This window comes from Chinchilla lanigera, unplaced genomic scaffold (assembly GCF_000276665.1).
Source record: "Chinchilla lanigera isolate Chin_1 unplaced genomic scaffold, ChiLan1.0 scaffold00015, whole genome shotgun sequence".
In the NCBI taxonomy this organism is placed as follows: Eukaryota; Metazoa; Chordata; class Mammalia; order Rodentia; family Chinchillidae; genus Chinchilla; species Chinchilla lanigera.
In genome coordinates, this window is record NW_004955416.1 from 391,239 (window position 1) to 403,892 (window position 12,654).

The 12,654-nt window shown below is 37.8% G+C and overlaps 1 protein-coding gene across 1 annotated transcript in view; it reads left to right on the forward strand.

Annotated features, from left to right (window-relative positions):
* The first annotated feature begins 96 nt into the window (after nt 1-96).
* The window catches only part of Katnbl1 (katanin p80 subunit B-like 1), a 41,472-nt gene continuing 28,914 nt past the window's right edge, over nt 97-12,654 (forward strand). The window contains exon 1 of the mRNA XM_013512507.1: nt 97-301. The gene's annotated coding sequence lies outside the window, so the exon portion shown is untranslated. The remainder of the gene's footprint in view (nt 302-12,654) is intronic.

Here is a 12,654-nt window from a genome sequence, read left to right on the forward strand (position 1 = left end):
CGGGCCGCGGGCGGCTCCGGCGCGGCGGGTTCCCCGGGCCGCGGGCTCCTGACGGACCGGCTTTTGTTTGGCGGCCGCAGCTTGACACGGCTGCGCGGGAGCGTCCCGACGCCCCGGCTGCGTGGAGACCGACGGGTTGGGCTTCCTCTCGGCCGGTCCGGTCCCCTGAAAACGGGGGCGGCTGTGGCATTTCCTCTCCCGATTTCGCGGAAAAATGGAAGAGAAATGAGTTCTGTAATAGCTACCGGTGTGGCACTTGCAAACATTCTAAGGAACGAGTCCACCGAGGGCCTAAATTCGTGTAAAATAATCGTCCTTTTTTTTTAAACCCGCTTCAGTCTTGAATCAGAACTTTATACGCTGAGGCTTTTACTTAACTATCTACTGGTATTGTAATCGTAATGACTAACCTTTTGTTTTCTTCTTTTAGTTAATCATAAATTTGGGGTGTTTTATAAATTTAGAGCACGTTCTCCGAGTTCATATTGCCAAAGATAGGACTGTTCAGTCTGAATAGATATTCTAACGAGGTGGCTATACCTAACTTTACTTTGTTTTCTGCCTGCTCAGTATTGTTTGAAGAGCTTTTCTTTCGGGCAGATAGTGTCCTTATTGCCGTTTTGGCCTTGAGGAAACGGAGGCGTAGGGAAGTCAAGTAACTTGTGCGAAGTTACAGCTGACACAGTTGGGAGCCAGCAGGCTGCTCAGCCTGTGACTGTGCTGCTTTGCTGCCTCCCTTACGTGCGGCTCTTGGCTCTCGCAGTGCTGTCCCTCCACCTTTGGAGATGTGTGTGAGTGTGCCTTCGTGTGCGTATAAATTCATACACCCTTCGGTTGAGTTCTCTGCCTGTGTTGACTATGCTTCCGTTTTGTCCCTGAGCAGAAAAAAATCTATTGAATATTTTAAGATAAATGAAGTGCATATGGTTGGTGTGTAGGATGTTTCTAAGTTTAATTCTTTGTATCATTTCCTGGCACTGTAGGGAACAGTTAGTAACCTGTGTATTTAAAATATATAATATATAAATATACCTTACTGTTTTCTTTTTTGAAACTTACTATTTGTATCTGGAATGAGTATATTTAGCTGTAGCTCCAGACAGAAAATGTAGTTCAAAAGCAAAATCATAGGAAATTATCAGCTTACATTTTATTTATTTATTTATTTATTTTATTATTTTTTTGTCTTTTTGAGACACTATGCAGTTCAGACTGGTCTTGAGCTCGCTTTGTAGCCCAGGCTGGCCTCGAACTAGCAACGATCCTCCTGGCTCAGCCTCCCCAGTGCTGTGATTACAGGCGTGCGCCGCTACGCCCGGCTACACTTCTTTATGACAGAACTTTTAAACTTTATTCACTAGGTATGAAGATTTCGATTGCCTCTATGCCTAGCACAATGCTAGTTAGGCCCAAACGGCTATACAAAAGAAATGTGCCAGGCACCAAATCTTAGGGCGGTTTGGTTTGGTATACGAGATTAACAACGAAAAACATATATGACATTCTTTATTAATACATTTTATATATGCTGAACTGAGGAAAGTTTCTGCAAAGAGCCAACAACTGAAAGGTTTATGAAGGGCACTGAATAGGTAGACAGAGAATTTTAGTGAAGAAGCTGTTAAAAGACTTGGAATTAAGAATGAAAACAATTTTGCTTGGCAACAGCAAATCTGACCTATTTTGAAAGCTCCTGTTGAGTAAGATCAGGTGAAGCAAGGCTGAGGAGTGTTGGATAAGACACATGTGTTAGAGCTGACTAGAAAGCAAGATACGATTTTGGAAATTTTAAAACTTTTAAGTTGGTGCTTCTCAGCTGAGAGCATTTTCTCCCCTCCAGGGAACACTTGGCCGTGTCTCACTGGGAGGACAGGGGTACTCCTGGCAATCTACTGGAGAAGAGTGAAACCACTGAAATATGTTGGAATGCTTATTAATTTTTATTTTATGGATGTAAACTGCAGTTCACAGACACATACTGAGATTTTAATGAAGACCTCCTTGTCTGTCAACTTACATTTCTCCTAAAACTCATACAATTAATCTTTTAAAAAAAATTTCTACTTTTTTTTTATATTAGACTCTTTTTCCTGAAAGGTTTAAAATTTTTTTTCTATTAAAATAGTAAGGTTTAGGTTTGTTGGTCATGAATCTTTATGAGAATGGAAGGGCTGGTTTTGATTTGTTTTTTTAAATGTACGCATTGCTACAATTTTACAAATAAGATGAATGTAACTTACTCTTTTTTCAGGGGAGTTGGAATTATCTTTAAAAAATGCTTGACTAATAATAGGATGTGTCATAACATACGCTCATCAGTGTTTTATCAGTATTAAACCTGACTGCTATTGTTTGAATGACTCCAAGGTTAATGTAATTGCTGTTGTGACAGTATTAGGAGGTAGGGTCTGACGGGCCATAGCAGCGCATTGAGGTCACAAGGGCTCCCTCCTTAAGAAGGAATGGGTTCATGATTATATCTGATGAGGATGGATCCTGCTCTCTCCCTGGCTCTTCCCAGTGTGTACACTTTCTTCCTTCGTCTTGCTTTCTACCATGTTATGGTGTAGCAAGAAAGCCAGGTGTGGTCCTTTGATCTTCCCAGCTTCCAGAACTTTAGGAATAAGTTTCTTCTACATTACCTAGTCAGTAATATTCTGTAATTGCAGTGGAAAATGGGCTAAGATACTGATTATATCAGTTTAATTTGGTGCTTTGTGGAAAATACTCTTAGAAAAGCTTAAAAAAACCCACCTTGAGCCTATTACAGATAAACTTTTCAAATCGGATAGGATAAATTTGACTTTTCTTTACCAGGTTCAAATACTGTGCTAAATATTTCTTGCTCATCTTTAAGTATTTTCTCATTAACAACTTTGATATCCCTTAGCTTGGGAGAAGTTACTATTAAATTTATCATCCTGCTCTTGAGGCCTGATGAAGGCAGAGATGGGGTGAAGAGTGTTCAGAAAGGTTTTCCTAGTTGATTACCTTTCCTTGTAGCCACCTCTTCTCTTCAGTTTTTGTACTGCCTGAAATCCTTTTTGCCTTGAACAAGTCACCCAGAGAACTACCACCTACGAATGGGTGCCAAGATGTCCATCCAAGCAACCCTTTTTCTCAGTGCCTTAAAGACGCTCACAGCCTTAAGGGTGTGGTCTCACAGTGGGAGAGTACTGTTACTCAGCCACAGCTTCTAAGCCTGGCGCCTTTGCTAGTGACTGAGTGTGCTTGGGCAGGTCACCTGAGTTTTCTTGGGCGAGGCCCTTAACCTCATCTGTAAGTTGATTTTGTCTCCAGGGTGCTTTCCAACGCTGAGAACCTGAAATTCTCAGGAGTGACTGCTAGTAAGGGATACTATTGCTCTTTCACATTTAGTGTGAATTAATTGCAGATGCTTTCTTCTAAAGCCGTGTTTGTAAAAGCTATTCCAGTATGATAGCATAAGGGAAGGAATCTTAGAATCGAATGTAAATGTACTGCAATATAATCACCAGGGCAGGGATCTTTCTTTTGTCTACTGATGTTTCCCCAGTACCTAGAATGCTAATTAGCCCATGATATGCATTTAATGTTTGCTTCATGACTGAAGAAATGAAGGAATGGGTTGTTCTGGGGTTAAGATGAGTTTGCTGGAATAAATCACAAATGCTCCAAGTACCTTGAAGGAGTTCAGAATATAAGCCAGCATACAACCCAGGCCTGTGATATAAAAATACTGTCTTGTAGTAAAGTATTCATTGTTCACTTGGTTCCCTTTCGGAACTGTTAAGCAATTTCTGCCCTGTCTGCTTCTCCTAATCACAAAGTGCGATTTTGTCCATCATCAGATCGTAGTGCCCGCTTGACATTTCAATGTGTCTTTTACTCATCTACAAAAATCTGTGCCCTGCCCATTCCTTATACTGCTTAATATTGTCGTTAACACTGTTTATTATTGCATTTGATTATATTTTTAATTTGGCTTTTCATCCATTGAGGTTTCATGGCACAGTAGTTGAAAATTAGCACCCTTAGCCTTCTTGTTGCAGCCATGCCAGCTTCACAGCTGGTGTATAAGCAGTTGTCAGTGATAGCTATCATGTGATTCCTATACATGGCTGCTCAGAGGCTATTTTGCCTAAAGATAAAGTTCAGATTTCTGACCCAGCATCAGGGACTTGCACATTTATCCAATCTGCTTTTCTGGTCTGTTCCCCCACAGTGACGTGTACTAATAGTTATTAGTTACTGAATGACTAATGTGGAAAATAAGGGAAAAGTAGTGAGAGAAGGGGATTAAAAAAAAACAGCTATGTTCGTACATGTATCTACTCTACAAGATGAATGTAAACTTTATAAAGTGCAATTCTGTACTAATAAAATTAAAATTAAAAAAAGAATAGTAAGAATCTAGAGAGTATGTTTCCAGTTGAAGAGGACTATTTCTCGAGAAGCATTTGTAGTTAGCATTTATTATTTGAGAAAATTACGAGTTCACTAAAAAATAGCATCAGGGACAAGAGTCCCTAAAACTTATCTTTTTGTATTGGTTTATTGAAAGGAACAGTTACTGTGTAATTGTGTGATCAATCTTAACATGCCTATATCTGGTTATCTGAGCAACCACTTTGAAGATAACATTATGTAATACAACAACCATTGTTAATTTGCTATCACCTTGTTTTGAAATTCTGTATCATTTTCATTGTTTTCTATGCTGTTTTGTTTATGTATTTGTTTTTGTTTTTTTTTCTCTTTAAAATGCAAAACAGTGTTTATATGTATATACAAGGATAGCTGGGAGAGGTGTATTGCTGATGTCTGTGGTTTATTGAAAGGAACAGTTAATGCTTAAAATTTTCTTTTTTCTTGACCAATTTTGCATGCTTATATCTGGTAATTAGAATGATTTGAAGACAACAATATGAAATATAAGAACCACTGTTGAATTGCTACCATCTTGTATGGTGAAGCTGTGTATCGTTTCCATTTTTTTTTTTTATTACTTGTTATTATCTTTGATTGTTTGATCAATCTGGCATTCTCACATCTGGTGGACTGAGCAACTTCATTGAAGATAACAGTATGTAATGTAGCAACTATTCTTAATTCCTACCATTTTGTTTTGAGGTCATGTATCATTTTTGTTGTTTCTATGTTTTTTTGTTTTTGTCTTCATTGTAGTTTTGTTAGATTTTTTTTTTCTCTTTAAAATAAAAGAAACAAGGGGCTGGGGATTTAGCTCAGCGGCAAAAGCGCCTGCCTGGCAAGCGCAAGGTCGTGAGTTCGGTTCCCGGTACCAGAGAAAAACCAAAAAAAAAAAAAAAAAAGAAATAAAATAAAAGAAACAGTTTTTTCTCTTCTTGTTGACAAACCTGTTTGGAAGCTAATTAATAATCAAAAGAAAATTAAACATATGTATTTAGTGGCATGAATTTACATTGTAAATAATCACCTGATGGGACTGACTAAATCATTTTGTGCCCAAAACATTGCTTGAATGTTGTATCAGTCTGGATGGACCAGGTTATTTTGCAGTAACAAATAACCCCCAAATCTCAGTGGTTTACAATAACAAGGATTCATTTCTTCTCAGTTCCTGTTGCATGTGAGTTGTCTGGGGCTGTGCTCTTTGTTGTCCTGTACAGGAATGGAGCCTTACCCTTCTGCCTTATTATCCCTGATAGAGGTAAGATGATGAGAGTGAATCAAACAAACTGGCTGTTAAAGGCTTTTGTTTGTAATTCATTGGCCAAATCAAGTCAGATGATCATGCCTAACTTCAAGATGACCTGTAAATACAAACCTATCATGTATCTGAAAGGACAACAGAAATATCATGGCACAGTTTTAGTGTTGTACCACACTTGAGCACCATCACATTAATGTTTTTAAATAGTTTTGAGTTCTCTTACTGTTCTTTCCTGGCTGACCATTATCTTTTATGGTTGACAGTATTTAACTAATTTTGGAGTACATGAGTTGGTTGCCCTTTTCAGCAATCACCCCTGCAGCCACATTCCCACCAACTTTTGACCCAATGTACCTAAGAAAGAAATGGAGAATCATTTACCTTTTCTTTGAATCTACTTGCTAATAAACTTTAGTTTTTAAAAACATTTTTTTTTTGATCCTTTTGAGAGAGGGTCTCACTATACAGTTCAGGCTGGCCTTGAGCTCACTTTGTAGCCCAGGCTGGTCTTGCACTTGAAACAATCCTACTGCTTCTGCCTCCTGAATGCTAGGATTACAGGTGTGTGCTACCACGCCCTGCACAATTTTTATTTAGGAAAAATTCTACCTCCTCTGCACTGAGTCACTTGACCTGCTCAGCCCAACATATGTTTTGAATACTCTTTAGTTATGAGAATAAATTTTACACATTGATTAAACATTTAGTGAACTCATTAAGAGTCCCTGGACAGATCTTAACGGATTGGAAGCTGTTGCTCTCTGTAAGATGACTCCAAATAACTTTGCTTTAAACCTGTCTTCTGTTTGATGGTTTAACCTAAACAGCAGTTTTTCCCCCAAACTTTTAAATATATTTTCAGGGATATCACTGTGCTTAACGTATTTTATTATTATCGCTTACTTGTTTCTTCTTACTGTAAATCTTGGGATGATATTAGAGAATTTCACAACAGGAAAGGTTAGGAAATTCAATATTGAGAGCAGGAATATGTAGGAAACTACTAGTTGCTCTAGCATAGCTGTATATACTATCAGGTTTTCTTTTACTTTAAAGCAGTTCCTGTTACTGAATCTTACAGTTTTCTGATTATTTTATATTCCTTTGTATGATTTAAGAATTTTATTATTTCCTATAACAGAATCATACAACACATCTAAGAATTCATTACAGTTTGTTGATACAATGAATTATGTTAATTGACTTCATTAATGTTCTTTGTGTATTACTGAATAATAGCTAACATTTACAGGACGTTAAACCATATTCAAGATGTTGCAGCAGATGAATTATTTAATCTTCATAGAAGTACTATGAAAATAGGTTAAGCTGGGCATGGTGGTACACACCTGTAATCCCAATACTTCTGGGAGGCTGAGGCAGGAGGATCGCAGCAAGTTTGAGGCCAAACTAAACTATGTAGCAAGATCTTGTCTCAAAAAAAAGAATGAAAGTAGGTTAGGTGGCTACACTAAAGTGACACAACTAGTAAATGATTACAGTAGCATTCAAACGTGAATTTAACTTCATGTTTCCCTGATATACTATACTGCCTAGTCTTTTCAGTTGAATCATGTAAGTACAACTTCACATTAAACCTTTCAAAATCGAAGTGAAACATAGTATTATCGCTTGTCAAAATTTTAAGGGTAAGAAATTGATCATACAGAATTATGTTATTAAAGGTACAGATAATGGTCGTTCTTCACCTCTACTAGCCAGAATCTGGATTAGAAAACCTTTTGTAGAGGGCAGCTGTCAATACCTGCCACATTTGCCAAGCTTATTTTGTTTTCAATTTCCTAAATATAACAATTAAAAATAGTAGTTTAAAAATATTTCTCTAAAAATTGATTAGAATGCTTTGGATAGACTAGATCAGTGGCAGCAAATTTATGGCATGCGTGCTACAGCCAGCTGTTTCTTGTCATTGGAAGCTCTGAAAGGTTCACCATCATGGACTAGATGAAGGCAAGTGACTTAAACTTCATATTGAATTAGGTATAGGTTAGAAAGCTAAAGGTAAAAGCCTTAAAACTAAGCTTGTGATCTTATACTGATAATGTCTTGTGATTATTATTTTTTGAGCTAGTTTAAAGAAACAAACCAGCAATCATAAATAGTATCTTGTGGGCCAGGGATATAGCTCAACTGCCTAAGTGCTTGCCTGGCAAGCATAAGGTCCTGAGTTTGATTCCTAGTACCAAAAAATAAATAAATAAATAAAAAAAAATAGTATCTTGTGTATTATTTTTATACTTTTAATTAAAATATTTAGGTTATATATGTAACATCTTTTAAATGGATTCTCATTTTATGTTGTTAACCAACTGCTACTCCCAGTCAGAGTTTATGAAAGAACCCTCACCATGTATTTCAAGAGCTTTAAAGTTGGGTGTAGTGGTGCATACCTGTAATCTCAGCATTCAAGAGGCTGAGGCAGGAGAATTGCTGCAAGTTCAAGACCAACCTGAACTATATAGCAAGACCCTGTATTTAAAAAAAAGGGGGGGGAACTTGGAAGAAAAAGAGCTTTATAATACTGTAATACTTTTGACCTAGTAATAGTCTTATCCAAAGGAAATAATCAGATGTATACAAATATTTATATATGAGTAGTTGTCACATTATCTTCTGAAAATAGCATCAATGTGATAAAATTCTGTATGCTTGTTTAAATCACTTTTAAAAACAGTTCTTAAGAATTTAAACAGCATCTTTTAAGAATTTAACAGCATGAGAAAACACATTATAATGTATTTGCAGTATAGTATATACAACTACACTGTATAGCCAGATATTGGTGGTTGAATTTCTAGTTATTTTTATTTTTTGTTGTTGTTTTGTTTTGTTTTGAGATAAGGTCTCACTATGTAGTTTACCCTGGCTTGAACTCACTATATAGCCCAGCCTGGCTTGAACTCACTATATAGCCCAGGCTGACCTTGCACTTGCAGGGATCCTCCTGCCTCACCCACTCCAAATGCCTGGCTTTTATATATACTTTTTTTTTTTTTTAGACAAAGGCTGTCCTTGAGCTTACTATATAGCCCCTGCTGGCCTCAAACTCAACAGTGATCCTTCTACCTCAGCTTCCCAACTGCTTAGATTACAGACGTGCACCACCATACCTGGTTTATTTTAATTTTAAAGTAAGCAATACTTATGTGTAATACCAAATGTTTTGTTTTGGTTTTGGTACTGGGAATCAAACTTAGGATCTTGCACTTGCCAGGCAGGTGCTGTGCTGCTAGGCTTATATCCGCAGCCCTGTTTTGTTTTATTGAGACAAGGTCTCCCTGTGTAGTCCAGGCCAACCTAGGGCTAGCTATATAGTGTAAGCTGGCCTCTAACTAGTGAGGCTGCCTTAGTCTCCCAAGTGCTGGAATAATAGGTATGTGTCACCATGCCCAACTTGAGATGCAAAAGTTGATACAAGGAAAACGTGAAGTAAAAAGTGTGCTATTGTTCCTTAGCTTTGCAGCTCACCTCTGTGGAAGCATCAGTGATTATTAGGGATGTTTTAAAATGAAAGTGATAAATTATTTCTATGATTAAGTATGTCTGCTTTCTTCTTCTATGTAACCTACTTCTTCCTGCTCCCAAATCCAAACAAATTGTGGTACATTCACACAGCAGAATGCTGCTCAGAAATAAAAAGGAATGGACTGTTGATGTACCCGACAACATGGATGATTTTCAGACTAATTATGCAGACATGTATATATTTTAAGGACTTTTTACATAAAATTCAGAAACTACAGACTAATCTTTAGTGACAAAAAAGATCCAGGGATTAGGGAGAGTTTAAAAGGGGCATAGGAAACTTGGAGATGATGGGTAGGTTCGCTGAAGTGATGGTTGAATGGTTGTATGTATGCATGTATGGTTTATTGGATGTTATGCTTTAGAATTGTGGGTAACTTGTTAATATCGCTACATATTCAGTGAATATTAAAAATTCTCCAGTTCTTACACATTTTAACATTTTTAAAAGCTATGGTCTAAGTATCATCTGTTTGTGGTATTGATAATATTTCTTAAGTCTCTTATAATACATAGGTTCTTACTCTTTTTTTTGCCTTGCAAAGCATCTGTTGAGGAAACTGAGTCATGTGTCCCAAAAACTGCCATTTTCCCGATTTTCTAATTGTATCCTCCCCTCAGTATTCTCTTCTAGTGATAACTGGTAACATGAATGTTAGTAGTATTAGTAGGGTAGCATTCCCTGTTGCAGTGTATCAGCAGGCAAGTAATATCTGGTTGTCTCTTCTGTGATAACTAAGAGTAGTTTTGATGTTGTCAACCTGATCCATCCTTTGTAAAATTCCCTATCAACCTCTCTGATTTTGCTTTCATGTCCAGATTGAACAAGTATTCCTAGAGAAGAGCTAAACAAACAGAAATATGGAAAACCGTAGATGATTTCTGAGTACACAGGAGTTGCTTAACTAGAGAGCTTTCATTTGTTTCATTTTTATATCATGTTTGTCATCAGAACTTGGGTCTGGTAGACCTGAGGTGTGTTCTGGATGCTTCACCACCCCTCAGATTAGATGTGCTGCTGCTTTTTCAAGTAACCTGTACTACCTGTTCCCCTGTATAGCAGTGATTATTTTATGTTGCTTTTATATCCTGAGATTCTTGCCTTCTAAGCTGTGAACTTCTTGAGAAATAGGATATGAACATTGTATTCTTCTCTTGATGCATTGTAGGTGCTGAATTAATACATGTCAAAGTGAATACATATGTATTCTTTCAGTTTTCCTTCCCTTTTTGGTAGAGAAGGCATAGTGTGGAGATTGAACCCAGCGCCTTACACAAGCTAGTTAGACACTACCCCTGAGCTACACCCCCAGCCCTACATATTCTTTTAGTAGTTAAAAACATAAGCCTTAAAATGGTAGTACTTTGTGATAGTGTTCATTTGTTTACTGAAGGGTATGTGTATGTGTGGGTTTTTACGGTAGCTAATACAGTTGTTTGTCTTTTAGGTTGTATATGTTAAGGATGAAACACAGTCCTTAGCCATGGGAAATTTTGTGGTCTTACTGGCTAGAGAGGGCACAAATGGCTCAGTTAGTGCCCGTATGTGCCTTACATTTAATCCTTAGTTATGTAAAATCTAAACTGTGTAATATTAGGTAAGTACAAAAGGATGTGGTGATGGAGAGATCAATGAAGACAGGAATCAAGAACGACTTCAGAGAAGAAGATTTAAATTTTATCATTATGGTAAGAAAGGCCACGGTGAATTGGAAAAGAAGAGGTAAAGAAATATTTCAGAGAGGAGACACCTAGTAAGGGAGACCTAATGTTACACAGTTAATGTTTTCCATGTTCAGAGATGCTTTCAGTAGTGTGGAAGTCCCTACCTCTCCCCTTCATTTCATTTTGTAAAAGCTTCATAAGTTTTTGGCATATTCTTATAAACTGATCCCTTGGTCTCTGTGTGATGTTCCATTATTAGTGATCTTACCAAACTTTGCCTACTGCTTCGAAATCATTTTGACATTGAGAATATTGTCTCCTTAAATCTCAAGTTAGAGCTGAATATAATGGTGCATTCTGCTAATCCCAGCACTCTGGGATTAAGATTTTAGCTGGGTATGAGTAGTGTACACCTGTAATCCTGGCACTCTGAGAGGCTGAAGCAGGAAGAGTGTGAGTTTGAGGCCAGTTTAGACTGCAAAGATCCTGTCTCAAAAATATATGTTAAAAAAAATTCTTTCAACAGTTTGGTAATTAGCTCATTCCCCTTTCTCTTTATCCTAGTTATTTAGTCTGTTAAAAAAATACTCTTTTATTGCCTACAGATTTTCTCATTTTTGGGGAGTAAGAATAAATATGTAAACATCTTTGTGGGCTGGTGTTTTTGGTTTTGGTTTTTTTGCATTTGTGGGGATTAACCCTGGGGGCTTTGCACATAGCTATGTATTCCCAGCTCTATTTTTATTTTTTATTTTGAGACAGGGTCTCTCTAGGTTGTTCAGTTGCCCAGGCTGGTCTTCAATTTGCAATCCTCATGCCTCAACCTCTCCGAGTGCCAGGATTACAGGTGTACACTACTCATGCTCAGCTAACATCTTTGCTTTTTATTAATTAAAAAACTAAGATTTGGTTATGTCCAAGGCTACTGTGTAGCCTTGGAAGAGGGAAAAAATAGGATGTGGGAAAACTGAGAATTTGAACCTGGGTCTGTTGAACCTAGTCTTTAAGCTATACCAGACTTTAAGATGATGTTTTGGAAGACAAATTGGACAACACTGGATGAGTCTTAATTTTTTAGCTAGATATGGTGGCACACACCTCTAAACACAGCACTTGGGAGGCTGAAGCAAGAGGATCATGGGGAGCTTGAGGCCAGCCTGGTCTACACATGAGTTTAACACCAACCTGCACTACAAACCGAGACCCTATCTCAAAGAAAGCCCCCCCTTTTAATTTACTTTGTGCATTTCAAAATCTACTAGATAGTGAGCGATAGGCTTTCCAGAGGGCTAAGAGAGGACAGGAGGAGCCTGACGGCTTGTACAGATTAAGCTTTTAACTCCCACAAGCCTCTGAATGAGAACACTCGCCCTTACACTATTGCATACAAAGGACATCAGACACTACCACCCTGGCCTGCATAGCCAGACCCAGCCCACACAGCTGAGTGAAGCACACAAAACCTATAGGTCAGGCCTTGGTAGTCACAAGTTGAAACTAATACATATTCCAGAAGTTTTGAAAAATGTTTCTGGAACCTCCAGGACTGAAGAGTGAGCGGATTTCCTGGAGGGAAAAGAGTGGAGCCAGGTGTGGTGGTGCTTGTCTACTATGCCAGTATGCTGGGAGGCTGAGGCAGAAGAAGCACAAATTTGAGCCCAACCAGAGCAATTTAGTGAGTTAAGGCATTGTCTCAAAATAAAAAATTGTAAAAGGCTGGAGATGTAGTTCAACTCTCAGTATCACCAAAAAAAAAAAAAAAAAAAAAA